Below are 27,956 nucleotides of genomic sequence, written 5' to 3'. Positions count from 1 at the left end.
AAGTATCTATCTTATTATTCTCCTTCTATCAATAATACAATATACATGACTACATGTACTAAACTTCAACAAGAACTAAAAGTGACTTCCGATGCATTTAAGCCTGCTTATCATCTTAATAGCTTAACATTTGTAAAATAAGATTTGAGGATAGAGCCGGGAGATAGAGTAACCCGTATGTTTGACTTTTATATCCAGGTCCGTATTCATGAAATGCCTCACTGTCGGAGGGGTTATTTGGGGCAATGGCGCAATGACTTTAAAAGCCAAACATAAATCTCAATCTGGAATTCTATAGTCTTTGATATTGTATGTATATGATTTCATTGGGAAGGGAGTTCTTCCGAAACATCCCTGGCTGCAAGCCGTGTGATTTTAACAAACTTGCTTTAAAATATTGCACTTAATGCACTTAAGCATTTTTTTTAATACCTAAGGCCAAATAAAAAAAGACGTGTGTTTACTATTACCATACACTCCCTATTTTTTAAGCGAAGAAATAGCCTTCACTAAAGTTTTTTGGTCATTTTTCAATAAGCATTGTTAAAGTTATAATGTCCCTCCCAGAGTCTCAAAATAAAAAGAAAATCGTAAAATAAAAAAAACCCTACCTACCTACCACATTTTTTTCAAAGATGTAATAGGAAACACACATATTATATTTTTTTGCCTAATACTTTCAGTGACAAGTGTCTGTGTAAAGATGTTTTGATGTTTGACAGATTGTTATGTCAAAGTAGGTTTTTTTTTGTGTATTTGTGTATTCCATCCGTTATTTGAATACCATAAACTTTTGCTCGAGTATTCAATGATAAAATTATTTAAATTTCGAAAAAAAAAGAATTTAAAAGAAAAAAAATGTTTCTAAAACGATAAAAAAAAAACCTCCAAAGATAATACTACATGGAACTCTCGGTTCAGACATTTAGTCAACTAGTACATGTTAAAACAATATTTTAAAATCCTAAAATTCAATATTTGAATAAAACGAAAGTATGAAATGTTGGTACCTATCTTCAAATTAACTTTTAAGGGGCAGGGTTTTAATTCGAATAAAAACGAACTATTTTTTTCAATAGCAATTTTTTTTTAATCACTGCTGAGATAATAATTTTAGAGGAAGTTAGAATCAATCAATAATATTTATTAGAACCCGTACCCACACATTAAATGAAGAATTAGTGTCTCACAGGTTGATAAAAATAATTCATACAAGTCCTAGTAATACTGATTTTGCATGAGCGATGATGTTAAACTTTAATGCAGAGAGACACTCCTACTGAAGTGTTACGCTTCTTTCATTAGCTAGTATATTTTTTTTACTAGGAATACTCGACTAGTTTCTCACAGCTAAAGTCCGTGGAAAACGAAACCGCCAACCTTTTCAACTTGCTAGTGCTTGGTTAAAGTCAGATTTTTAGAACATCTGGTAAGTGTTTTATTTTAACAGATGCAATACTATCTTTACTGTTTAACATATATCAATCACAAATACCTAAGGATCATGTACCCTTTTGTCGATTTAATGTTATTAAAACACATTTAAATTTTATAGAAAATCCACAGCCTCTCATATTAAGCAATTCGGTGATTGATAGACAGAGGACTATTGCATGCAGTGCTAACAATGATTTCCTTAAAACAAGTTTTTAAAGATATTGGTTAAAACAAATAAGTTTGGACCAATCAAGTACACCTTCTAGGGTGCGCTCGACTTTAGCGACTCAGCACGGTTTTTTTTTTAAAAGAAAGATTGTTTATGATTTCTTATAAAAAAAAAAAATGATAGTACTTCATAGACACACACGTGAGTAATTTATGTTATGCATTTTATAACAAAAATCTCTGTTTTAAGGCTGTTGATTTCCTGCCAATGTATTTCACATATGTTTATTTTAATTCAAACTATAAAAACAAGGTCCCCATTCTTTATCTAATGTGTAGGTGTATCCTTATTTACTTTATATTTCCATCAATTTAATTAGTAATCCATATTGAATCATAGAAAAATTGGTTTGAACCGACCTTCAAACGCCATTATTCTAAAATGGAGGAAAATTTTGAGAACAATTTGACAATATTCCATACTTTTCATTTTTGAAAATATGGATGCAATTGCATATTTCTTTTGGTAACTCTAGAAAGTTGACCTTTTGTGGACGTCTCTGCTCTTTCAAGTCAATACACCGGTATTTCATCTGTTGATATAATATGCTATGAACGTGTTATGAACTTTTAAATATATTAAGAAATGTTAAAAATGCTGAAAGACGTGCAGAATATCAAATTTTTCAAATATCAATCGTTTGTTAGTCTCAAATAAAACTTGTACGACCTCCGCTGCTTTTTTGTGTGGCTAAATTTGTGAAATTTGGGTACTGTGACGTTACATTGTATTTGTTATTCGACATTATCAACATGAATTGGTAATTGGTGTTGAATTCTGCTGTATGAAATGTGAATTATTCAGTTTAGCACTTGTAAATCAACAATTTTCTGGCGTGAATCGGAATACTTTATTTCATCTGAAATTTTTGCACAGCAGTTTTCGAGTTTTCTATAAATCTTTGTTAATTTCGTCTTTTGACTTCAGATGATTCGGTGTAAGAGCTTTGAGTATATTTCTGGATTAACCAATATCATACACAAAAATAAACCCCGCAGATAGACCCGAAACGAGGTATCTTTCAAAATTATATCGTAATAAGCAAAGGTATAGGAAACCTTATATCGTAATCCTCGTAGTGAACAAATCCTGGCTTATGTGAAGGACAAATCGAAAGCGGAAGGGGTTATTTGAGAGTCATGAATGAGTTTTGACAGAATAGAGAATAATTCGTCCTCAACTGAATAAAACAAAGGAATATTGATATCAAATGAACAGAGAAAAGAGGGATATGCTAAAAATATAAAACAAGAATGTGTCCAAAGTACACGGATGCCCAACTCGCACTATCATTTTTGAATGGACCGTGAAATTGGGTAAAAAATCTAATTTGGCATTAAATTAGAAAGATCATACCATAGGGAACATATGTACTAAGTTTCAAGTTAATTGGACTTCAACTTCATCAAAAACTACCTTGACTAAAAACTTTAACCTGAAACTCACACTTTCATTTTCTATGTTCAGTGGACCGTGAAATTGGGATCAAAAGTCTAATTTGGCTTTAAAATTTGAAAGATAATATCATAAGGAACATGTGTACTAAGTTGCAAGTTGATTGGACTTCAGCTTCATCAAAAACTACCTTGACCAAAAACTTTAACCTGAAGCGGGACAGACAAGTACAATTATTCAGCAGAAAATAAATTTAATCTAACTTTGATGAAACAAAAAACAAGAAAACAAATATTAGTTTGACATGTTTCTGCATTCTGTTTATTCAAATGCAAAACCTTTTTCTTCAACATGTTTACTTGCAATCGATAATTTTTAACTGGTTCTTTGTCAGGTACTTTTTAACAGGTGAAAGGTATACTATTCTCGGAAACCAGTCTTATTGATCCGAATCAATGATGCACATTCTAATGCAACAACGTTTGTAACGTTCATTTTGATTGGATAACGTCACTTTCTTACATGGCATCAATTGACAATTGATGCTATGGGACGTACGCGCAAGCGCAGACGACATATGACAGATTTTAAATACATGTTTTAACGTTGTTTTCTGTTAGTTTCATTAGAATGGAGATAACAATATTGTATTTTAAGCTCCGACGGCATCAATTTGGGATTTGATGGTCGCAAATACCCGTTTACTATCTCCGCTAACGCGTCGCCAGTAAACTTAATTTGCGACCATCAAATCCCCAATTGATGCCGTCGGAGCTTAAAATACAATACAGTTATCTCCTAATTGTAGATAAGGTAACTTTACAGGACAGTTCGTCACCTCTACAGGTTTAGCTCCAGGTTTGATAGACAGTTTGGCACAGTAGGAGACATATTTAGTAGACATGATTGATAGACAGTTTGGCAAGGCAGGAGACATTTCGGGACCAAGACAAATCAGTACCCCATTTTGCTACCTTATTCTGTTCCTTATAACAAATACCATACTGGTAATTTTTTCACAATTTTTTTTTTCATTTACCATTAAATTCACAAAATCATATTTGATCATAAGTAGAAAAAACAATACTGACAATATGGTGACCTATAGTTGTTAATTTCTGTGTCATTTGGTCTCTTGCAGAGAGTTGTCTCATTGGCAATCATACCTTATCTTCTTCTTTTTATTGATTGCATTTCAATAAACTTTTTTCAACTTAAAAAAAAAAGGATTATACAAATCCAATGAGTGTACAGGCCTATCAGATGGTGCCTCAGGTTTAGAGTCTGATGAGACTGGCATTGATGAAAAACTAGATCCTAAGTCCTATGACATGACTAGATTCAGTTGAACTTGATTCATATTTTTGAAAAGTACACAAATGTATTTCAAATCAAAAGAAATACATCAAATCCTGTCTATTGTTTAAATTCATTTTGTTCACTAACAACATAAAAAGGTTATTTTTAATAGAAATTTTTTGGACAAGTAACAATTTCATTCGGACAAGTAAATTTTGGTATGTACTTTGTATACCCATTGTTAATATCTTACCAGTTTCACAAAGTATTAAAACATTAGTTTGCTGATTCGAGTTTTCCAAAAAAATTTGACCAACTACCGTCATGGCTTACTTATTTATGTTTTATTTAACGACCTTGAATGGCCGTGAAGCCCTCGCACGGTCGGCATGGCTTAATATTGGAATTTGCACGACTTAAAAATGCACGCAACCGTCTTATATTTATGTGTAACAATCTCTTGTTGAGGGTTGTATCATTGGCAATCATATCTTTTTATTTCACACGAACGGTTTCGATACATCGACAAAAATTGTCGCCGTGGCTAAAAAAAGAACATAGGGGTCAGATGCAGTGTTTAGCTTATATCTTAAAAACTAAAGCTTTTATAGCAAATCTGACTAGGGTAATTTTGTTCAATTGGTCAAGATCTATCAGCCCTGACACTTTCAGATGAATCGAATAACCGATTTTTTGGTTGCTGCCACTAAATTGTTAAATAAGGAAATTTTGTATTTTTTTGTAGTATTTTTTTTGGAATTTTGATTCTCAGTGCTCTTCAACTTTGTACTTGTTTGGCTTAATAACTATTTTGATATGAGCGTCACTGATGAGTCTTACGAAATACGAAATATTTTATTAAAGAAAGCTCAATTATGAACATAATCATTAATAGCATAGATACAACAAAGAATAAACATTTGAACAATCTTAACTAAAATTAATACTACACAAGTATCAAAGTATATGTGTTCCAAGGGGAGTAACTCTAGTGTAAAAATATTAGCATTTATTTTACATTTTAAGCAGCAATAAAAAATTTCACACTTTTATCCTAAGTAGACGAAACGCGCGTCTGGCGTACTAAATTATAATCCTGGTATCTAATTTTACTATTATTATAGATTAATAATATTGTATAAACTGTAAACAGCAAAAATGTTCAGCAAAGTAAGATCTACAAAAAGTTTATATGACCGAAATTTTCAATTGACCCCTTAAGGAGTTATTGCCCTTTAAAGGGCATTTTTATAGAATTTGTTCGTCAAGTTTGCTTACATTTAAAAATCTTCTCTGAAACTATCGTGCCTTATACTTCTTAACTTTAAATGAATGTTCCTTTAGGAATCTTGTTTATGAATTGTAAAAATGGTCAAAAGGTCTACATGGTCTATCAGCTCTGAAATTTATAGACAAACCGAACATCCAATTGTTGGGTTGCTGCCACTAAAGTTACTTTAAGGAAATTTTGCAGTATTTGGTTATCATCTTGAATATTATTGAAGATAAAGATAAACTGTAAAAAGCAAAAATGCTTGGCAAAGTTATATTTACAAAAAATAATGACAAACACTGCCAATTAACCCCTAAAGGAGTTATTGCCCTCAAAGGACAATTTTACACAAATTGTTTATGTTTTTCTACTTTAAAAATTACGTCAAATGAATCTAGTATAAATTTGGAATTTTATTTCCTTGTACGTCAAGAAACATAGACACTTTCGTTAAAATAGAACATATGGGTAAAATGCATTTATTTGCTTTTGAAGAAAATATGACAGATACAACGAACAGTTAAATGCCATGTTTAAGCCACTCATTACTATATATTGAAATAAATGCAAAAATAATCATTGATGAAAGATTCAAGCAAAAAAATAACAGATAAGCGATTTTGGCTCTTGAGAGCCGGCCAAAAGAGCCACTTGTTTATAATACCTCATCTTTTTTTATATTTACACCCTGAAACCATTAATATGTTATGAGTTCAGGAAATCAGACTGACGATAGTGCGATAGTGGTTGAACTGTAAGCATATCAATTATCTGGAATATTCCTTCAAAAACGATTTTGTCCAATTTTAACGTTTTTGCTAAATGAACCCATACCTGTCATGGCAGGGTCGAGATTGGGGAAACAAACAATACATTAATTTAGTCCCTATGAAGATATGCATATATATGTAGGACTCTAAAGTGCAATGGTACTCTAAAGTGCGATGGTCACGCTAAAGTGCGATGGTCTACGCTAAAGTACGATGGTGTATCACGCTAAAGTAGGCATCGCATTTTAGCGTAGACCATCGCACTTTAGCGTAACCATCGTACTTTAGCGTCCCCATCGCACTTTAGAGTCCTACATATGTATATATATATATGCAGAAATCGTAAACTACAAAATGATCACACATCAGTGTGTGCCAAAGTGGTTTGGGGTTTGTTTGACCGAAAACAGAAATTTGAACTTTTACTTAAAGTTTTTATTCAACCAAAATATCTTAAAAGTTCTGTCTGACAGAATGATTTTCTGTCAGATATTTTGTCGGTTAGACAGAGATTGGGATAAACTGACAAATTATACTAAATTGCATTAAAGGGGCACTAGCTACGAGATATATAAAAAATTTTTTTATGCTCAATCATTCATGAAATGCAAATAGTGAAATAATAATTCGCCTTTAGCAGCCATTATGGTTCAATTTTGTCAAAATAAGCAAGATAACATTGCTTATGAATTATTCACTAATTCGACCTCATTATATCCGTATTCATATGAACTTCAATTTAACCCCTAAACTTGAGATGGATAACACGTGAATTGTATGTGTATAGTTATTTAAAGGATTGAAAGTGAAACATTTGATTGACTGATTCGATCCATAAAGAATCATTCTTATTCAGGTAAAACGATTATAAACACATAATTTTCATCTATAGTATGAATCAAATAGACCTAAAATAATCCAACAGCATGAGTTGGCTTAATCTATTTATATCAATATTTATGTTTACATCGCTAATATGGTCATCAGATGACTTAAGGGCATACGATACAGTTACAGGGGAGGTAATGACGTTGCTAACGTAAAATGTTATTTTCGCGACGTCAAACTGTGACCAAGGACGTGTTAGTTATACGTCCTTGCTGTGACATATCGGGAAAATGTATTTTCCTCAATTCATGAACATTTGATAAATATGAGTTATTTCTGAATTAAAAATGCATAATTTTTTTTAGAATAGTCATAAAATACAGAAATTACCGATTATTTAACAAAAAACAATTTGTGTTTATCTTTTATAACAAACAAGTTATGTCTTTCTTTCGAAAAAGAAATTACGACCACAAATCTGAATTTGAGCAAATATACAAAATTTCGACCTCAATTTACTCAAAAAGTAGCACATAAAGGTATATTTTTTATTACATATTTGAATTAATCAGGTAAAAAATAGCCTATATGCAAATTTACACGAACTTGTAACTACAGAATTTCGACCTCATTTTACTCAAAAAGTAGCACATAAAGGTATATTTTTTATTACATATTTGAATTAATCAGGTAAAAAATAGCCTATATGCAAATTTTCACGAACTTGTAAATACAGGATCAAAACTGTATCGTATGCCCTTAAGAGGTCAACTCGATAATTGATTAGATGGCGTTTAGACTACAATACACACGAAACGAAGCTACGTATTTTCATGACAGTGCTCTGTTAATTGTTTATTTTAGACTTTTAATAGTTTTGATAGATATTTTACGTTGTTATAAATCAAATATGAGAATTTAATTAAAATTGGTGAATATGAATTTGACAGATTGTGCCCCTTTAATTGAAACTATAATTTTGTATACAATATCAATAGTGTAATTTTGATTAACTGGGTCGACACCACTGCTATTGGACTATTAGTTCACGAGTGCATCATTAGCCCGTAGTTTTGGTTTCAATATGATTAAAACACTATATGCTAATTTTTTCCGTTGATAAATAGAAGTTGTTATCAAAATAACCCCGATTCAACTTCTCTCAAGCAAATCTGGTCTGTCAGATGAATGTGGCTGTTCTTTTTGTGTCCTTTTTGTTTTTATCAGCTAAAATGATTCAATTTTGTCAAATTAAGCTCATACACATTGCTAACGAATTATTCACTTACAAGTGATTAATTCGACCTCATTAAATCCGTATCCATGTGAACTCCAATTTAACCCGTAGAAAGAGATAGAATAAAGATGCATCGTCCGTTTACAAAGGAAAATAATGTCAACATTGAAAGTGAAACAAAGGTAAATAATTTGATTAACTGATTTGATACACACAAAATCATTCTTATAAAGGAAAAAACGACGAAAACATAAATTTTTTAAATCTATAAAACAAAATTTTACAGAAATATTAAAATCCAATTGCACAAGTTGCTTAATCTATTTATATTCATGTTTATCTTCATATAAGGTCAACTCGATAGTTAATTAAATAGCGTCTTCGCTAAAATTCACACGAAACAAAACTACATCTCATTGAGACCATGTCCTGATAAATTGTTTAGTTTATACTTTTAATAGTTTGGAATTTTTTTTACATTGTTATAAATAAAATATGAGAATTTGAGTCAAATCGGTGATCATAAATTTGGCAGCTAGTGCCCCTTTAAAGAATTTTTAAAGAATTGAAATTTCTTTTCAAAGTTATAGCCAGAAAATCACCCCTCACACAATATGTGCTATTTTCATTGATTCCTTATAGTAGATATTGCCGTTGGATATGATATTTTCCTATTTCAGCACTTTTTAATATAATATATAAATGTAAACAAAACGCGCATCTTGCGTTCTAAGTTATATGGAATGAAGTTCAAATATAATATGGAGTTAGTATCCTTAATGGCGATTTTTAAAACTTGTAATTATGACAGTCACTATAGATCATTCAACAAGAACATGCTATGACTGTATGACATTCAATGAGTACCTGTTTTGACCATAGGACATTGAACAAGTACATGCTAGGACTAAAGGACATTCTTCAAGTACATGCTACAACTATATGACATTTAACAAGTACAACTATAAGATTTTCAAAGAGTACCTGTTTTGACTATAGGACATTCAACAAGTACCTGATACAACTATGAGACATTAAACAAGTACCTGATATAACTATGAGACATTCAACAAATACATGCTATGACTATAGGTCATTCAACAAGTACCTGATATAATTATTTGATATTCAAAGAGTACCTGTTTTGACTAGAATTCAACAAGTACCGGATACAACTAAATAACATTCAGCAAGTACCTGATACACCTATAAGACATTCTATGAGTACCTGTTTTGACTGAAGGACATTTAACAAGTACCTGATACAACTTTAAGACATTCAAAGATTACCTGTTTTGACTATAGGACATTCAACGAGTACTTGATACAACAATAAGACATTCAATGAGTACCTAATTTGACTATGGGACATTCAACAAGTACCTGATACAACTATGAGATATTCAAGAGTACCTGTTAAAACTATAGGAAATTCAACAAATACTGGATACAACTAAATGATATTGAACAAGTACCTTGTACACATATAAGACATTCCATGAGTACCTGTTTTGACTAAAGGACTTTCAACAAGAACGGAATACAACTATTATACATTCAATGAGTACCTGTTTTGACAATAGGACATTTAACAAGTACCTGATACAGGTATAAACAAGAATGTGTCCCAAGTACACGGATGCCCTATCCGCCCTATCATTTTCTATGTTCAGTGGAAGGTGAAAATGGGATAAAATCTCTAATTTGGCATTAAAATAAGAAAGATCATATCATAGGTAACATGTTTACTAAGTTTTAAGTTATAGCTTTTTTTTAACTATAGGACATTAAACAAGTACATGCTATGAATAAAGGTCATTCAACAAGTACCTGATACAATTATTAGATATTCAAAGAGTACCTGTTTTGACTATAGAACATGCAACAAGTACCGTATACAAATAAATGACATTCACCAAGTACCTGATACACATACATGTATATATTCCGTGAGTACCTGTTTTGACTAAAGGACATTTAACAAGTACCTGATACAATTATAAGACATTCAAAGAGTACCTTTTTTGACAATAGGACATTCAACAAGTACATGCTCTGACTATAGGACATTGAACAAGTACCTGATAAAACTAAAATATTTTTAATGAGTACATGTTTTGACTATAGGACATTCAACAAGTACTTGATACAAAAATAAGACATTCAATGAGTACCTGTTTTGACTATAGGACATTTAACAAGTACCTGATACAACTATGAGATATTCAACAAGTACATGCTATGACTATAGGTCATTCAACAAGTACCTGATACAATTATAAGATATTCAAAGAGTACCTGTTTTGACTATAGAACATGCAACAAGTACCGGATACAATAAAATGACATTGAACAAGTACCTGATACACATATAAGACATTCCATGAGTACCTGTTTTGACTAAAGGACATTCAACAAGTACTGGATAAAACTATTAGACATTCAATGAGTACCTGTTTAGACATTAGGACATTTAACAAGTACCTGATACAAGTATGAAAAATTCAAAGAGTACTTGTTTTGACTATGGGACAATCAACAAGTATCTGTTTTGACTAAAAGACATTCAACAAGTACCTGTTTTGATTATAGGACATTCAACAGTACATAATATGACTTTAGGACATTCCACATGTTCATGATTAGACTATAGGACATTCAACAAATACCTGTTTTGACTATAGGAAATGTAACAAGTACATAGGCATGCTATGACTATAGGACATTCAATGAGTACCTGTTTTGACTATAGGATATTCAACAAGTACATGATATGACTATAGGACATTCAACACGCACATGCTTAGACTATCTGACATTCAACAAGTACATGCTTAGACTATAGGACATTTAATAAGCACAAGTATGAAAAATTCAAATAATACTTGTTTTGACTCTGGGAAAATCAGCAAGTTCTTGTTTTGACTAAAGGACATTCAACAAGTACTTGTTTTGACTTTAGGACATTCAGCGAGTATTTGATACAAAAATATGACATTCAACGAGTACCTGTTTAGACTATAGGACATTCAACAAGTACCTGATACAACTATGAGACATTTAAGAAGTACCTGATAGAACTATGAGACATTCAACCAGTACATGCTTTGACTATATGTCATTCAGCAAGTAGTACTTGTCAAGTACCGGATACAACTAAATGACATTCAGCAAGTACCTGATACACCTATAAGACATTCCGTGAGTACCTGTTTTGACTGAAGGGCATTTAACAAGTACCTGATACAACTATAAGACATTTACAGATTACATGTTTTGACTATAGGGCATTCGGCAAGTACATGCTATAAGACATTCAATAAGTACCTGATACAAGTAAAATATTTTCAATTAATACCTGTTCTAACCAAAGGACATTCAACGAGTTCTTGATACAAAAATAAAACATTGAACAAGTACATGCTATGACTATAGGTCATTCAACAAGTACCTGATACAATTATAAGATATTCAAAGAGTACCTGTTTTGACTATAGAACATGCAACAAGTACCGGATACAATAAAATGACATTGAACAAGTACCTGATACACATATAAGACATTCCATGAGTACCTGTTTTGACTAAAGGACATTTAACAAGTACTGGATAAAACGATTAGACATTCAATGAGTACCTGTTTAGACATTAGGACATTTAACAAGTACCTGATACAAGTATGAAAAATTCAAAGAGTACTTGTTTTGACTATGGGACAATCAACAAGTATCTGTTTTGACTAAAAGACATTCAACAAGTACCTGTTTTGATTATAGGACATTCAACAGTACATGATATGACTTTAGGACATTACACATGTTCATGATTAGACTATAGGACATTCAACAAATAACAGTTTTGACTATAGGAAATTTAACAAGTACATAGGCATGCTATGACTATAGGACATTCAATGAGTACCTGTTTTGACTATAGGACATTCAACAAGTACATGATATGACTATAGGACATTCAACACGCACATGCTTAGACTATATGACATTCAACAAGTACATGCTTAGACTATAGGACATTTAATAAGCACAAGTATGAAAAATTCAAATAATACTTGTTTTGACTCTGGGAAAATCAGCAAGTTCTTGTTTTGACTAAAGGAAATTCAACAAGTACTTGTTTTGACTTTAGGACATTCAGCGAGTATTTGATACAAAAATATGACATTCAACGAGTACCTGTTTAGACTATAGGACATTCAACAAGTACCTGATACAACTATGAGACATTCAAGAAGTACCTGATAGAACTATGAGACATTCAACCAGTACATGCTTTGACTATATGTCATTCAGCAAGTAGTACTTGTCAAGTACCGGATACAACTAAATGACATTCAGCAAGTACCTGATACACCTATAAGACATACCATGAGTACCTGTTTTGACTAAAGGACATTTAAGAAGTACCTGATACAACTATAAGACATTTACAGATTACATGTTTTGACTATTGGGCATTCGACAAGTACATGCTATAGGACATTCAATAAGTACCTGATACAAGTAAAAGATTTTCAATGAGTACCTGTTCTGACTAAAGGACATTCAACGAGTACTTGATACAAAAATAAAACATTCAATGAGTACCTGTTTTGACTATAGGACATTCAACAAGTACCTGATACAACTATGAGATATTCAAAAAGTACCTGTTTAACCATAGGAAATTCAACAAGAACCGGATACAACTAAATGATTTTGAACAAGTACCTTGTACACATATAAAACATTCCATGAGTACCTGTTTTGACTAAAGGACATTCAACAAGAACGGAATACAACTATTATACATTCAATGAGTACCTGTTTTGATAATATGACATTTAACAAGTACCTGATACAGGTATAAACAAGAATGTGTCCCAAGTACACGGATGCCCCATCCGCCCTATCATTTTCTATGTTCAGTGGACCGTGAAAATGGGATAAAATCTCTCATTTGGTTCATTCCCTCTATTCCCACTTTTTATAAATCTGGTAAGAAAAGGTAAAATTTCATGTGGGAATAGAAGGAAAACTTTTGCAAACAAAGGATTATACTGTACAAACATTTTTTAATCAACTGTTAATTGACCAGTGTTTTTTTTTTTATTAGAACAGGTAATAAGTTATTTTTGCATCTGTATGAATTCTGTTTTTTTTTTAAACAAAATAAATAATGAAGTAAAGTTAACAGTTTTCACCCATTATTTTATATCTTTGATTATTGGTCCAAGTAATTATGTTTTAAAGTATACTTTAACAGGTCGAGAACTCTAGATTTTCTGACGTCAGAATATATTTGCATAGTAATTTCCAAAACACAAGGCCAATATGGCCTTGAAAAACTGACCAATCGACTCAATGAACTACAATGCATTGTGGGCTACTACGAGTAAACTAAAACTTAAAACACGTGGAATTAGTGGGAAAACAGTCAACTAATATAGTTGTCTGGGACTCTCATTACCAACGTTGTTATTCTGCAAATATATTTAATGTAAAATATATAACGTAATCCTCAATTTGCATGCTCAGATTAAAAAAATATTGTTTACTGGCTTCACGATTCGACTTTCTTTTTCGCCTTGCAAAAGTAGTTGAACCGGTTTTGTGCATTGTTATGACTTGAACCTGCATTAATTTCACGACATGAAACAGTGAAATATCCAATGAAGTGACCACTGTCCAGTAATAAAATTGTTTGAGCTCTTTTAAACCGGTATAATGTCATTCCAAAATCATTTCTGCCTAGAAAAACACGAAAACTTTCATTGGAACACTTCTTTCTGTACTGAATGTGTACTTTTTTTTTTATCAGGACCTGAACTAAAAGTAAGAACATCATAATATTCAGTATGCTAAAAATAAGTGTTATGAAAGCGGCAGGGGCGGATCCAGCCATTTAAAAAAGGAGGATCCTAACCCTGGACAAAAGGGGAGGGGGTTCAAACTACATGTCCTCATTCAAATGCACTGATCGTCCAAAAAAAGGGGGTCCATCCCTTCAGAACCCCCGCCCTCCTGTAGCGGGTACGGTATATAGCTCAAATCATTTTTTATTGTTTCATCCATCGATAATATCAGTTTATTGCCAATTTTATCGCAAATTATACCTTAGAGGTTTTTTATCGTTCGGCTGCTGTCCTGTTGACATATGTAAAATATCTCCAATATTAAAAGTATCTGGATCAAAGTGGGTGCCCTATTACCTATTATTTTTTTTCTAAAATGTGCTTTGTATATAGAAATAAGAAGATGAGGTATGAGTGCCAAATGAGACATCTTTCCAACAAAGACATAATTCAGTAAAGTAAGCCGTCATAGGTTCAATGCTGAAAAGTAAGCTATAAATGACCCAAAAATAACTTGTGTAAAACAATCCAAACAACAACAAAAAAAAAAAAAAAACCCGGCCCAATTAAATATATCAAAGGAGAAGAAATATATCCCATAAAAAAAATATATTGTATAGAAGCCTGTATTTCAGTGGTTGTCGTTTGTTTATGTGTTACATATTTTTTTTTCGCTCATTTTTTTTATATAATTAAGGCCGTTAGTTTTCTCGTTTGAATTGTTTTACATTGTAATATCGGGACCTTTTGTCGCTGACTATGCGGTATGGTCTTTGCTCATTGTTGAAGGCCGTACGGGGATCTATAAATGTTAATTTCTGTGTCATTTTGGTCTCTTGTGGACAGCTGTCTCATTGGCAATCATACCACATCTTTTCTTTTTTTATTATAGGTCCAACGCTGCAATTTTCACAAAACATATAAAATTTTCCACCTTGTCGCACATACATATGGATAACATTATTACAGCTTATTTCCTAATGCATGTAGAGCAAAACTTTGGTTAGCTTGCTTGCTTTGTTTTTATATTGTACAACATATAAAATATACAAGTTAAACTATGCCTATATATATATATTGTTTAAAGATTGTATAAACAACTATACAAACAAAGTAAGCAAGCCAACCAAAGTTTTACTTTGCAGGTATAAGAAATCAGCTGTAATAATTAATCCAGTTTGGCAAAAGTACGAGCCTGTTAAAAAACGAACAAACTGAAACTACAGTTGCTGACTTCACTACCTTGAAAACAAAGGGAACAGTTTGGAAGTCACATTTACTGCAATCATGTGACAAAAATAAATACTAACACTGCCATGTATGTAAATATTTCTTCGCCTTTTTTACGAACACAAAATTCAAGGATCACACATTTGTCTTTAAATATCTATACGAAAATTGATGTACTCGTGAATATTAGCACTGGCTGTTATCGACGGCTTATTCTTACACTAGTGAGTTTGTCTCATGGGTAATTGTGTTTTTCGCTGTTGTTTCGTTGCAGTCTGGTAGACGAATACATGAAATATCTGTGCCATCATCAAACATGTTAATGGCTATATATCGGGTAATCCAAACCCTGTTTTCCTCGCATAGAAACAACTCTTCGTTAATCTGAGCATGGAAGTAATACTTTATATCACGAACTATAAATGAGGATACACAAAATGAAAAACTAAGCGAAATTGTGAATCCCGCATTGTATGAAAAAATGTGTTGTATTTCAGTAAATAACACGTGTTCTTGGTTGATTGTAAACACGTAGTAGTCCATCATGCATTGTGACTCATTTAGTGGATTGGTCAAAAACCTAGGTAAAAATAAATTGCGTCACATGTAAATAAACAATTACATGTGCGAGAACATAAGTATTCTAATTTATGCATTTCCATATAAGGTAGTGGTCCCGACCTGTTTAATCCACATCTTAAGCCAACAGGAATGACCAAAAGCATTAAATTATCGTTAATTTAAAGTTACTTTGGAGTTTGAGAAATATTTATTTTGGATGAATGGCAGATATCCTTATTTCTTAAATTTGGAACTTTGAACATGAAATCTCCAATAGAAACTGGAAGATGGCAAAACATAGAAAGAGAAAACAGAAAATGTGTATTGTGTTAATATTCAGATGCCATTGGTGATGAATACCATTACATTTTTAATTGTTCAGCTTTCGATAATTGTAGAAAACAATGTATTGCATTTTACAATAGAAATAGAACAAACACATTGAAGTTTTATGACTTAATGAATTCCCCAAAATGTACAGAACTGAACGAACTTTGTAAACTTATAAAGGAGATCAATAACAAATTGAACTTTTCTGGGTGAACAATTGTGAATGCCTCTATCTACTTTCGTACATTATATATTTATGTAATTGTATTGAAATATGTAAAATTATCTCTATACCTTTCTGTTATTTGGTTTGTGAGAATAAAGATTTATATATATATAAGATTATACTTGGTTATAATATTATTTATATCATGATTTATTAGTAAAGCAGACAATTTTTTAAAGTTACAAATTCAAAAATTTTAAAATAAATCTGACTCCAATCTATTTATCCTAATTTTTCTCTATTTTTAAGTATTTATTTGATGAAAAAAGAAACATATTACAAATAAACAAGGTATTATACCTAAACAGTGTACCAAATATGTTATGCTTTAAAAAAAAAGTACAGGTAAATCTTAGGTGAAATTCTAATTAACCCTGATTGTTATAAAAACAAATTATTTATCAAAACATCTATTGTTATTTGCAAGTGGGAATAGAAGGAATAGTATTTTTAAAAAGTGGGAATAGGAGGAAGACACCTCTCATTTGGCATTAAAATAAGAAAGATCATATCATAGGGAACATGTTTACCAAGTTTCAAGTTATAACTTTTTTAACTATAGGACAATCTGTTTTGACTAAAAGACATTCAACAAGTACCTGTTTTGACTATAGGGCATTCAACAGTACATGATATGACTACAGGATATTCAACACGTTCATGATTAGACTATAGGACTTTCAACAAATACCTGTTTTGACTATAGGAAATTTAACAAGTACATGCTATGACTATAGGACATTCAACAAGTACATGATTAGACTATAGGACATTTAATAAGCACAAGTATGAAAAAAATCAAATAGTACTTCTTTTGACTATGGGAAAATCAACAAGTTCTTGTTGTGACTAAACGACATTCAACAAGTACCTGTTTTGACTTTAGAACAACGAGTATTTGATACAAACATATGACATTCAACGAGTACCTGTTTTGACTATAGAACATTCAACAAGTACCGGATACAACTAAATGACATTCTGCAAGTACCTAATACATCTATAAGACATTCCATGAGTACCAGTTTTGACTAAAAGACATTTAACAAGTACCTGATACAACTATAATACATTTAAGGATTACCTGTTTTGACTTTAGGGCATTCGGCAAGTACATGCTATAGGACATTCAATAAGTACCTGATACAAGTACAAGATTTTCAATGAGTACCTGTTCTGACTAAAGGACATTCAACGAGTACTTGATACAAAAATAAGACATTCAATGAGTACCTGTTTTGACTATAGGACATTCAACAAGTACCTGATACAATTATGAGATATTCAAAAAGTACCTGTTTTAACCATAGGAAATTTAACAAGTACCTGATACAACTATGAGATATTAAAAGAGTACCTGTTTTAACCATAGGAAATTCAACAAGAACCGGATACAACTAAATGATTTTGAACAAGTACCTTGTACACATATAAAACATTCCATGAGTACCTGTTTTGACTAAAGGACATTCATCAAGAACGGAATACAACTATTAGACATTTAATGAGTACCTGTTTTGACTAAAGGACATTCAACAAGAACGGAATACAACTATTAGACATTCAATGAGTACCTGTTTTGACAATAGGACATTTAACAAGTACCTGATACAGGTATAAACAAGAATGTGTCCCAAGTACACGGATGCCCCATCCGCCCTATCATTTTCTATGTTCAGTGGACCGTGAAAATGGGATAAAATCTCTCATTTGGCATTAAAATAAGAAAGATCATATCATAGGAAACATGTTTACTAAGTTTCAAGCTATAACTTTTTAACTATTGGACATTCAACAAGTACATGCTTTGAATAAAGGCCATTTAATAAGTACCTGGTACAATTATTAGATATTCAAAGAGTACCTGTTTTGACTATAGAACATTCAACAAGTACCTGATACACATATATATTTCGTGAGTACCTGTTTTGACTAAAGGACATTTAACAAGTACCTGATACAAACAAGACATTCAAAGAGTACCTGTTTTGACTATAGGGCATTCAACAAGTATATGCTATGACTATAGGACATTCAACAAATACATACTCTGACAATAGGACATTCAACAAGTACATGCTATGACTATAGAACATTCACCAAGTACATGTTATGACTATATGACATTCAACAAGTACATACTATAACCATAGAACATTCAACAAGTACATGCTATGACTATAGGACATTCAACAAGTAAATACTATGACTATATAAAAAAGAAGATGTGGTATGATTGCCAATGAGACAACTGTCCACAAAAAGCCAAAATGACACAGACATTAACAACTATAGGTCACCGTACGGCCTTCAACAATGAGCAAAGCCCATACCGCATAGTCAGCTATAATAGGCCCCGATAAGACAATATAAACCAATTAAAACGAGAAAACTAACGACATTCAACAAGTACATGCTTAGACTATAATACATTCAACGAAAACTTGCTATACAATGTAGCTATATAATATTAATCAATGACCTATAATGATACTTAAGTGTTTCGTTAAGATGTCAAGCAATGCCATCATACTACAGTAAGGTTTATGAAAAATAACTGTTTATAAGTTAATATGTTAAACATTTTCCCAAGTTATCGAGTACACGTGAGTATCAGGACCGAGTACTATGTAGACCCATTGGTGGCCTTCGGCTGTTGTCTGCTCTATGGCCGGTTTGTTGTCGCTTTGACACATTTCCCATTTTCTTTCTCAATTTTACAGTATTAAGTTTCAGATCTATTGACATCCCTAGTATCCAACTATGATAATATCTAGACAACCCCTATATTCAGACACACCTATATTACGCCATGTTATTCAGCAGTCTGATATATAATGATAAACAGGAAAGCCAACTTGTAAAGTGAAATCAATGTTCCAGAAAAAAAGAACCAATATTTTAAAATTCCAAAACTAGAAAAACCTGAACAGCTCGTGAGTCGTTCTGAATATGCATTTCATATTTGCTACTCGTTTTGCCATTTATTTAACAGCGCAAATTAAGTCAGTGATTTGCTTCTTTGAAACCAAATGGGCCTTAAAACCCAACAATAAACCATGGGGCGCAAAATTTCATTAGATCTGACAGTGTCGTGGAAAGTACAACATGGAATATGGGAAAATAACACTTTTTGTCCGTCAACATGCATGTTCTTTCCAAATTGAATTCAAGATTTTATAAAATATTGGTCAAATTATTAATTTGATTTAAGGGGCAAATTCAGAAATATTAGGGTATGTTAATTGAATATATTTAATCTAATGTAATAATAAATAGTTATAACTTTCTTTAAATACTTGTCTGTGTAAATATAACTTTCTTTAAATACTTGTCTGTGTAAATATAAGACGGTCTAATTTGACTTAACATAATTCAAAGTTTCTCCGGACCGACATGTCCTATATTTATCCTTTGAGCGTTGGACAAATCTAGATTAAATTTAGTTTGCCCTATATCAACGCTGCTGAAATTGATGTAGACTTTTAATATTAAAAAAGATTTTTTTACATTATAAATTCAGCATATTATTTAATATTAAAAGTTCAGCACATTATCTTATATAAAAAAAAAATCACATTTGTTAATATTAATAAATCCGACTGAATATTAAATTTTATAAAGTGTTTTTTAATATTAATGAATGATTTTTTTAATATATAAATTAAAGACTGATTTTTTAAAATCAGAGAATGATTTTTTTTAAATTAAAGAATGATTTTTAAAAATTAAGGAATAATTTTTTATAATAAAAATCTATTAATCAATATCAGTAAATGATACGATTTTTTAATATTAAAAATAAGATTTATCAATATTGATTTGTTTTTGTCATACTAAAAAGTAAATTAAAAGCAAATTGAATTAAAAAAAAAAAAAGAGAAAAAAAAAAAGAGATCAATGGTTTATAAATACATGAAATACTGATTTTAATAAATAGAGAATAAATTCCACAACGGCTTGCCAAATATACAAAATTAGTGACAGTTATAACTTATTTACTTATAAATATCGTTATTAGTATACTCTTACCAGGATTCTTGGCTGTTGCAAACTGGCATCTAATTTTTAATTTCGTATTAATTTAACCAAAGAAAAAAACTGTATTCAATTCTTAAACACTATCAATTGACGATCATTCGAAACGATGGATATGATTGGACAAATTATTTTAGCCTTGTCGATAACCCATTGTGATTGGGTACATATCCAAAGTCATAGAAAACACGTTTAACTGTTATCCAATAATGTGGTTCCCGCGTTCCTTTATTATAGATTATCAACGTTAATCCATTTTTGATCGAAAATGATAGATGGTCTCAATAATTTCTTAAATGCATTTAGGACCGATAATGATAGTAAAGGTAAATTTACGCCGTTCATCTATAATGATCGACCGATAATCTATCATTTTCCTCGATAAATGTAATTATCTCATATATGTGGTTCCCGCGTGCCATATGTAACGGAGCATTTCGTGCTATTATGTTATCATAATAAAGACAAAACGTATAACCGTTATGAATAATATCTTGAACCAACACCCCAGATATACAAGATAAAAAGAGTCAACATCAAATATGACAAGCAATATAAGATCTACAACTACGTAATAAAGACGCAAAAAAAAAAAAAAAAAAAAAAATCATCTGCCGATTGAATAGTTCAGAATAGTGACTTAATGATACGAACCAAATATTTGTATTTCTTTTTAAATATTTTTATTTCGAAAACAACAGAAACAGTTTAAACTGAACTTGACCGAAATGTTCTTTATCGTGGGGAAATTTAATATGTGATTTGTAAATGCAATTGATTTTTACTCTCAATTGACCATGCTTAGTGACAAAGTTACATAGCGAAGTTTTAGCTTTTTAAAGATCAAAATACAAATAATTACTTGTATTTTTAATATGACTCCTGATCATACTCCGAAAGTCAAAATTTGTAATCAATGATAATAAAGATTTTATACATTGTCAATAGCTTCTTAATCTTTTTTTTATGCACATTAATGTTAAGAATGTTTTTTTTTACTCCAAGAGTTATATAATGGAATTTGATGCGACTGTCATACAAGTGAGAGGTTTAGATAGCTTAAGAATAATCAAGCATTTTATACATAATTAAATGCCTATACCAAGTCAGGAATATGACTTGTAATTCATTCGTTTCATGTGTCTGAGTTTTGTGTTTTTGCCTTTCGATTAGGGACAATTTGAAATTCCCTCGGAGTTCACTAGACAGTATTTGTGTGATTTTCTTTATTATTCTAGCTCATTAGAGCCTCTAGTTCAGAAAAAAAAAGATAATTATCTTAAAGTGTCATTAAAATCTAGAGTTGCAGTTCGATGAGCAGCAGTAACTGATGTAGTAACAAAGTCTCTTCCAGTAAATTTTAAGAAATTGAATTGAATCAGTAGTAATATCACCATTATTTGCCTCTAATCATAGTCTTTGTTAAATGGCACTTTCCAAAAAGAAAAAAAAAAAGAACAATTTGCAGAATGTTATTCATCTTTGCTTCAAATAAAGACATACTTGACATGAATAAAGTTTAATCCTGTCAAGTACTAAGACACATTTTCAGATAAAAATTCATTGCATTTAAACTAAACAACCACACTGGGAGTTATCCAATCAAATGTTTACCTAGATTTTTTTCTGTAACCTCAAGTTTTCAAATTCTTTTATAGAAACACCAAATAAGTAAAGAATGGCGCTTAGAAACACCTAAGATATTTTCATGACTCGGGATTTTTTTTGCAATGGAATTCAGGGTTAATTTCCTACAATTCTAATTCAAGAAAATGTTTTTGTCCCTTTTCATGAAAAAACGGATGTGACGTAATAGAATATATGATTTGGATGTATTATACCTTTGAGAAAATAACTTGTTGATAAATGATAAACTTTTTATTTTTTAGAGTCATCGATATCAAATAATTATTTGAAACAAAGGAAGATATTTAGAAAGTGAGAAATATCTATGAGTTACTTTGGTGCTGACAGCATAATGATCGAAAGTGCACTCAATTCAGCAGCAGCTATGGAGATTGCTAATCCCGAAAATGAAGAACTAAACACAAGTAACAATGGTTCATCTGAAAAATATCAACTTGGCATTGGGCATCAAGACACTTTTGACCAATCTAATATAGGTAAAGCAGCAGTCCATACTTTACCTTTAGAATCTCATAAGATTTTGGTTCAAAAGGAAAATATAATGACGGCTTCTTCTACGATTAGTAAAGAACCAATCAAAATTGATGGTTTAAGGAATAACAGGATCTCGACTGGAAAATTTAACAGTTTTGAAGATGGACATTTAAGAAGACATTTGAAGCCTTCTTGTGGTAAAATTCACACAAATAAATCAAACAAGGAAAATGTGAACAATGTAAACATTTCACCATTAGCTGAACTCAAACCAGTATTGAAAAAAGAAGACCATATAAATGACAACAAAAACTTTCCAACTCAACCAGTAAAAGCTAAACAAGTTATGCATCAAGAAAAAAGTATAACCGAACTCATTAATGCCCTTTATGGAAAACGCGAAGGAGATCCTATTGATAAAGAAGGCAAGCCAAAAGTTAGTATTAGCTTTTCCAAAAAAGTTAAAGAAGATATTGTAGATAAAAAGGATGTGAAACAATCAAATATTTTTGGAAATGTTTATGATGATGTTTACAAGGGAGAAGACACGAAAAAACATAATTTAAATTCCTGTATGAAAGTTCAAACTTCTGATGAGAAACCTAATTATGTTTCGCTTACAAACTGTAAGAAAGACATCTTAACAAAGGTTGAGGTTGAGGTCACTGAAGCTAAGATACCTACCAGTTGTACTGACTCCAAAGATAATAAGTTTGTTAAGGATGATTTAGACAAATCCGATGTAATCGCATCACTTCAGAACGTAAATAGGTGTGATTTCTGTGGATTGGAAATTACTGATAGTATTAAGTTCAAATCTCACATGAGATTGCACTTACGAAAGAAATCGTTTCCTTGTGACACATGCGGTAAAAAGTTCAAAACTTTAGATTATTTAAAGACCCACAAGAGATTTCATACTGGTCATAACCTGAGCAGCTGCGATGTTTGTGGTAAAGATTTCATTTGTAAGAAAGATTTACTTAGACACATGAGAATACATAATGGGGAACAACCATACGTTTGCAGTATATGCTCTGAAAGTTTTAGCTCTCCACAAAGCTTGAATATTCACATGAGATCTCACACAGGAGAGAAACCGTATAGCTGCAATATTTGTCCTAAAAGATTTACAAATCATGGCGACATGAGAAGACATAAGAGAAAACATGATGGCAAAGTCGAAAAGACGCACAACTGTACAATATGTAGTCAAAGCTTCAAATCTATGAATGGATTAGAAATTCACAACATGAAGCATACCGGGGACCTCCCTCACTCATGTGAGGTTTGTGGGAAAGGCTTTAGAGGTTTCGGAAACTTATCGCTTCATATGAAAATACATACTGGAGAAAAACCGTATAATTGCAAAATATGTGGTAAAAGTTTCGTACAGAATGCACACTTGAGAAGTCATATTAGACGGCATAACCAAAGGCCATACTGTTGCACATTATGTAGGAAAATGTTCAAATTGTCGAGTGATTTGGCAACACATATGAAAATACATACTGATGAAAAACCATACATTTGTGTAATATGTAGTGAGAGTTTTGGAAACAAACATGAACTAAAAAAACATATACGTGTTCATAAAGAAAGATCGAAGCCGAAACAATTTACGTGTCGTATTTGTAATAGAACATTAAGTTGTGGAAGCCTGAAAACCCATATGAGAGTACACACTAATGAAAAACCCTTCATTTGTAAAATTTGTGGGAAAGGATTTAAACAGGGTAGTAATCTTAAAACTCATCTGAAAATGCATACCGGCGAAAAATCACATAAGTGCGATATATGTGGCGAGAGTTTTCGATTTCCAAGCATTCTTTTGAACCATGTTCGAGTTCATACAGGAGAAACACCTTACATTTGTACTACTTGTGGCAAAGGATTTACCACAAATTCTAGTTTGAGTTCTCATCTTATGATACATACAGACATAAAGCCTTTCAAGTGTGACATTTGTGGTAATACCTTCAGACGGAGTAATCATTATGATAGTCACATGAGAACACATACTGGCGAAAAACCGTTTAAATGTGTAGAATGTGGTAAAAGTTTTAGCGAGAACAGTGCACTCAAAGGGCACATGAGAACACATACAGGTGAATTGCCTTATGAATGTGAAATATGTAATAAAAAATTTGCCTATCTTAGCAATTTACAAAGGCATGTGAAAACACACTCTGGTGAAAAGCCAAGATGTTGTTCTACCTGCGGGAAAAGGTTTGGAGATAATGCCCAATTGAAAACGCATATGAGAACACATAGTAAAGAGATGTTAAGCTGCGAAACATGTGGTAAAGAATTAAAGGACAAACGTTCAGTGAAAAGACATATCTTAATGCATTCTGGAAAAACGCCTTACGAGTGCGATGTATGCAGCAAAACGTTCTTCACAGGAAAAGAATTGAATCAACACCTTAAAACACACACAGGTGAAAAACCCTACAGTTGTCCTTATTGCATCGGACGTGACTACCTTTCAAAACAACGCTTTAATGATCATATGAGAAAACATGACATTAAGAATGATCTGTCATAAAAAGGTCTGACTCAATGGTTTTCTTTTTCGTAAAAAGTTAGCTTATTTTTGAAAACATATTCTGATCCTGAAATTGTTTTATGTACAGTTATGAATGAACACTTGTAGTACACATAATTTCGATATTAGTATTACGAGTTTATTTTAAAACATCAACTCTAAAAGAATATGTACTACTGTACATGTATTTAGGTTGTACAAAATCTGACTGAACTATCTGTGACAGAATTTAAGGGGATACAACTCAAATGTAACGTCTTGTTTTGTAAATTGAACATGAAAACCAATAGGCACCAGGAATAGTTGATAATATATAAACATTTAAAATGACACTGCTTTGCAAACCACGAACGCTTTATATAAATACTATTTATTATCCTTATGGTTCTAAAGGTGTCTATCATGTACATTCATGTTATTTAATTTTTATAAAATTATATATAAAAAAAAAAAGGCAACACTTCTCGAGCTGCTTTCCTCACAGTTTTTATTTGGATTCAAATTTTTGATCTTCGTGAATATGATTTTCAATTTCCCGAACATGTTTTCTACATTTGGTTTGCATTTCGAGTGATTTTCATTTTCCGAAAATGTTTTATTCGGATAATGCTCTGTGTTCATCTTAATATGCAGATAATGTTACTAACGATTTTGTCAATCGCTATTTGAACACAGTTTTCGAACTAAAATTTGTAGTTTAGTTTTTTCCCAATGATGAGTTATATTGTTATGTAAGTGTGTCCGTCTGACGTGTTGTGTCTGACATTGACTACTACATGGACACTTGAAAATGTTAAGTTTATATTTCACTGTTGTAAAAGTTTTTATTCGCATACAAATAGTTATTTCTATTAAAGTCGGCAATTTTAGCGTGTTTTTAAACAATCCAAACCTTAAACGAAACCAAGTTTCGGTCATAAAATTGTATTTTCATGGAATAATGTTTGATTATTTGATTTGATTATTAAGTTTGTTATCGGTTTAATTTTGTTTTAAGTTTGTTTCATTAGTTTTTTTAATTGATTCATTAAAATAATTTGTTTTCGCTTTTTTAAGTTTATTGCCATATGTACCACATTAATGTGAAAAGGAGTTTCACACGCTGCTAGTTTAAAAGTTTCTATCAAATCAATATTACATTGTCTATGAATGAACGTACCATAGATACCAAGATTTAAAAAAAATATCGTCAGGGCAGACCCACGGTTCGTCTAAACTGGACCCCTGCTGTGTTCACTTATCGCTACACTGACAACAGGTATGGCCTAAATCCCGTGGTCAGAATTCTGACCACGGGATTAAATAATGCGACGAGACTAGTACATCATGTGCTATGTTTGATTATGTATTATACTGATAAAAAATCAAAAAGAAATTTTATCCCTGCTGAGTTCTTACGGGAATGAAAGATACCGGCTCAGTTTGTCAAGAAGATGTTAACACGCTCGTTGGTCATTTATCTGCGCTACCACCATAGAGTTAATTAACAGATACTTGTTTATTTTGCGGCATCGCAGTATTAACATTTGAGGTCAATTTCCTATCACTTTTATTGGCCAATTTTATTAGCGAATCGTTGAATGTGTAAGACTCGTCCAATTAATGACAAGGTGACAATAGCTCCAACCCGTTCCTTCGGTGCGAAGCTATAGATAGAACGGTGGACCAGTTTACGGTTCGTCTAGAAAAGACTCATCAGTGTCGCTCTAATCGGCACTTTGTGTCTTACCTTTTTTTGTGTTTATTGTTGTCACTCTGCTCTTGCCAGGTTTAACCTTTTGGTTCCTACTAGACACTACTAGATTTATCTTCCTTGGGAAGACCAACAAATTGAAAGTTGAAAAGGCATTCCGCTCTGTGATAAGAGAGGAAAGGAAGACGCTAAATGTTATTATAAAAAGTATAACTAGCGTCATCTGTGAAATGTACACAAGGTACTAGAGAGATAGAACGATGAGAACCGAATGCACAACACACGCAGACGCATGTAAGACCAAGGCTTAATCATGTCTCTTCTGGACAACCCAAATCAAAAGAGATTTATATCAATTATGCCTCGAAAAATACCAACCGTATATTTAGTGCAAGCATGTTATTTATTTAATTGATATTTTTACATGGATATGTATTCAAAAATACAGTAAAACTATTTCCTTTATATAAAAGTGACAGTTCCAAGCACTAGTTTGATTTCTGATGGCGACGTGGATAACTGGCAGTTAATTAGCATATGACAGACCTAGTGTAATTCAAAAGAATGCTACAACATGGTTTCTAAAAAAAAACCCACCATATTACGGTAGTTATAGACGAAAAAACAAAACAAAGGCCAAATGTGTTGAAGACGAAACAATGAAATAACATCAATGATAACAATGTACTGCACTAGATATGTATTTGATGTTCGTCAAAGATGTGTGCGAGGTGACAATGTTTGAAAGTAAAAAAAACTTCGTTAACTTTGAAAAGCTGGTTAAACAAGAACAAAGGAACCAAACCTTGACCTCGAATTTGAACTTTGCAAAAGGGAGATATGTTTTTAATCTAAAATGATTACAGAAATTTTATGTCAAAATTAAAAAA

General features: G+C 31.7%; 1 pseudogene; it reads left to right on the top strand.

Moving 5' to 3' along the window:
- Positions 1–1,324: 1,324 nt before the first annotated feature.
- Positions 1,325–26,420, top strand: LOC139516674 (zinc finger protein 271 pseudogene; annotated as a pseudogene).
- Positions 26,421–27,956: the final 1,536 nt, after the last annotated feature.

Source organism: Mytilus edulis, chromosome 3, assembly GCF_963676685.1.
Source record: "Mytilus edulis chromosome 3, xbMytEdul2.2, whole genome shotgun sequence".
In the NCBI taxonomy this organism is placed as follows: domain Eukaryota; kingdom Metazoa; phylum Mollusca; class Bivalvia; order Mytilida; family Mytilidae; genus Mytilus; species Mytilus edulis.
The sequence above is the reverse complement of the archived record's forward strand: the minus strand, read 5'-3'. Positions and strand labels throughout refer to the sequence as shown.